This window comes from Zingiber officinale, chromosome 9A (assembly GCF_018446385.1).
Source record: "Zingiber officinale cultivar Zhangliang chromosome 9A, Zo_v1.1, whole genome shotgun sequence".
Taxonomy (NCBI): Eukaryota; Viridiplantae; Streptophyta; class Magnoliopsida; order Zingiberales; family Zingiberaceae; genus Zingiber; species Zingiber officinale.
In genome coordinates this window covers 29,048,317-29,052,164 of record NC_056002.1, presented here as the reverse complement: position 1 = coordinate 29,052,164, position 3,848 = coordinate 29,048,317, and the positions used below count along the sequence as shown (strand labels likewise).

Below are 3,848 nucleotides of genomic sequence, written 5' to 3'. Positions count from 1 at the left end.
AAGGTGTGGTTTGATAAGACCATAGAATACTCAGCAATTCTTCAACTAAATTGCTCTTTACATGATTAAGTTTAATTTTGAGACCTTAACTATCTCCCAATTGACAACTTCAGTCTAACCATTACTTTATGGATAAGCAATTGAGGTAAAGGCAAGCTGAATGCCAAAACCTTTGCACTACTTTTTGAGTTGACGATCCTGAAACTGCTAACCATTATTAGAGATCAGCTAGTGAGGTAGACCATATCGACAGACAATGTTCTTTCATAGAAATTTTATGATTGCATCTTTTGTTATTCGAGCTAAGGCCTGCCTCTATCCATTTGGAGAAGTAATCAACTATCATTAGAAAGAATTTTCTTCTGACAAAGCTCTATTGGGGTTTAGGGCCTATAATATCCATTTTCCATTGATCAAAGAGGCATGAAATGGTGGAAGTCTTCAAGAGCTTGATTGAATAATGGGAGAGATGTTGGTGCTTTTGACAATGGATGCAAGCGATGGCGAACCGAGCTATGTTGGCTTACAGAGTTGGTAAAAAATAATCAACCAATAATATCTTCTGAGTGAGCATTTAATGTAGTTTCCATAAATGCCTTTGTAAATTTCTCGCATAACATAGTCTGTGTCTTCGAGGCCAAGGAACATGAAAAGAGGGCGTGAGAAAGCACGTCGGTATAATTGTTGATTAGCGTGAATCGTGTGCCTCTTCTCTTAAGTAGTCGAGCCTGCTTTGAATTGATGAGCAAAGTTCTATGCTGATGGAAAGGAATAATGGGAGTTCTCTAGCCGGCCACCAAGGAAAAAGAGAAGAGGAGTTTCAGCCACAATAGAGAGGATGCAAGGCTTAGGTTGTACTCAATGATGCACCCTCTCCCTCTCTTTTATAATCCTTGGTGAATCCAAAAAAGAAAAGTTTTAAAATAAAAAATTAAAACTTCCTTTTATTCCTTTACATGGCCAGCCACATCATGTCCAAACAAGGAAAGATTTTAAAAATTAAAATTAAAATCTTCTCTTTTAAATCCTTTTATGGATGTCTATAAAAGAAAAGATTTAAAATAAAACTCCTTTTATATCATGGTTACAAAAAGAAAAGTTTAAAATTAAAATCTTTCTTTTAAACATTATAGATAACTACACATAAGGAAAGATTTCAAATCTCTCTTTTAATCCTTTGTAGAAAGCTATAAAAGGAAAGATTTAAAAATTTAAAACTCTCTTTTAAAACCATGTGGCAAGCATCATAAAAGGAAAATTTTTAACAAAATAAAAACTCCCTTTCCCCTAGCTTGAGCTCCAAGCTTGGCTTGGCTAGCCCCTTGCTTGGGCTCCAAGCAAGGATGTGGCCGACCCTTAAGCTTGGTTAAGAAGCTAGACTTTGGGTAACAACAAGGACCGAGAGGAGAAATTAGTTTTGGTCTCCCGATGAGCTTGAGCTTCCCATGTTCACCTTGAACACCAAACTCAAGTTCATCAATAATAACTCATACCACTTGTCATGCCCCAGAGGAGTTCCTGTCTGAAGAAATTTCGGCAGCACCTCCTCTGTACGGGTGACAATCTGAAATATTTCTACAGGCATAATATACATCAGCCACAGGCGGCTGGAATATACACACAACCACGCAGATATATATATATCATCAACCCACACGGCTGAAACAAAACCAACACAACGGAAAATGACAGAAACCCAATACAAACCAAAGCACAAAAACTACTAGCCGGCTAGGCTTATACAACCAACAACCAATACAAAATACCACATAACAACATCAACACTCCAAAAACAAAATCGGAGTACAGAGCTAAACAAACTGATGCATAAACAACAAAATATAAGTAAAACCGATAAGTTTTCTGATGTGACGTGAGAACCAGCGGACAGGATATTCCAAGCGACAACAAAACCAACCTGGTACCTGAAAAAGATAGAGTCCACGGGGGTGAGTTCAACAACTCAGCAGATACCTAGTTGACATGTATAATAAACTATAACAAATGGTAATAACTATGGAGTACAGTCTTCTGAACAAAAGAATGTAATGCATAATAGAAAATGCTGAAGAGTACTGTACTCACTAGGGCCACCTATCAGAATAATCAGGTCGTAAGACTGGAAGTGTCATAAATCCTGTATGCATGTCAAACATATGCATCCATACAAATGCAACATATAAGTGCAACAACCACAATCAGTAAATGCATCAATGCATATGATGCCAATGACATGGTCACCCCTGACGCCAGTCAGTCATCTCACATACAATGGTGAAACCGAGTGGGTAGGGCTGTGACAACCGTGCACTCTACCATCACTACACCTGATGAGTGACTGAGTGGACGGGATGCTGTCGGAGTACTCCTGTCCTCTGACCCCAAATCATAAATGGGGGAGCTCAATGCTCTCATCTCCCGGCACACGATGACGGGGAGGTATCTCTGCCGGCTACCACGCTGAGTCACCTGACCAACGGAGCCAAACAGAGTCCACCGTCTGTCGGCTACCACGCTGCTACACTAAATGCCAGCGGAGCCAAACAGAGCAGAACTGTCTGCCGGCTACCACGCTGAGTCCTCAGACCAACAGAGCCAAACAGCAGAACCGTTACACACCTGTCTGATATACCACTAACCCATGAGTGGTGATGTGTGCAGTACATGTAACTGGCGATGTGCTCAACCATAGTGGAGCCGACAATCGTGCAGCATGCAATCATGATGCATGACACTAAGCATAGCAATAAACTGATCAACATAACCATACCCATATATATAAAATGAGTACCGTAATATCGATGGTCAAATACGAAGATCTAAAGTACACAGATCAGATAGGATATCAAAAACCTAGGTCCTGAACATAACAAGCATGGTATGTCACTACATCACTGAGCATATATATAATCATATGGGTACTAGCATAAAATGCATAATAGGTCAGCAAACAAGCATGTAACGAGTATCCGGTAGTGACGTACCGAAACAAGGACGAACATAATTATTACTAAAGGCTATAACCTACTAGACATATCAAAAAGATAAGTCAAGGTACCCACCTCCAATAGATCAAATCGAACCAATCTGATGTCGAGACGCCCGTCTCAAATCACAGTCCTGTAACAACATGATATACAGATTTAGCTAATTACATACTAATAAATTAGCTAAATCAAACCCTCGAGAAGCTAACATAAATCCAGATCCAATTATAAACCCTAATTAGTTTATCTAACTCCTCAATCGTATCTTAACCAATCCATTCAAATTGGGACTTGCAATAAGCATAATCCATCTCAATAACTTAATCTAAACCAATCATAAGAACTCACCCAAATCTAAGATGATCGCTGATGGCTCACAGTCGAAGGGGTTCCCTGCCCAAAACAGAATGACCGGTGGGGTTCCCTGCCCAAAACAGAATGTTGGCCAAGCTATAAAGACTGGTAGACAAACAATCACAACCTCTAGCTACAAATCAAACTCGCATCACTACAAATCTGATATCATACTTCTTACCTCAACACCAAACACCGCTGTAGGGTTGTCAACTCTCTACTTAGGGCTGAAGCAAGGACCTCTAGGGTAAGCTGCTGGATCAAAGAACAAACCACAACACATAAATTCCAAATCCACAGAACACAATACGTATACCTCGCAGTCGTGCTTGTTGCTCCACAACACTCAACCTCACCTTACAACCCTTATCAAGTTACTGTCCACCAACTGGATCAAGAAGAAATAATCAAAACAATACTCACCAATTTCGGATGCTCCCCTGTTGGTGCACTGTAGGAGGTGGCTGAAGGAAGACCCAACAGTGGAACTAGGGCACGGAAGGGGGG

The 3,848-nt window shown here is 40.3% G+C and overlaps 1 long non-coding RNA gene across 1 annotated transcript; it reads right to left on the bottom strand.

Moving 5' to 3' along the window:
* Positions 1-1,910: 1,910 nt before the first annotated feature.
* Positions 1,911-3,562, bottom strand: LOC122018629. Its single transcript, XR_006121844.1, has 4 exons — positions 3,523-3,562; positions 3,336-3,411; positions 3,063-3,120; positions 1,911-1,925 (listed from the first exon to the last, which is right to left on the bottom strand). It is a non-coding gene; the product is annotated as an uncharacterized LOC122018629 (long non-coding RNA).
* Between the last annotated feature and the right edge of the window lie 286 nt (positions 3,563-3,848).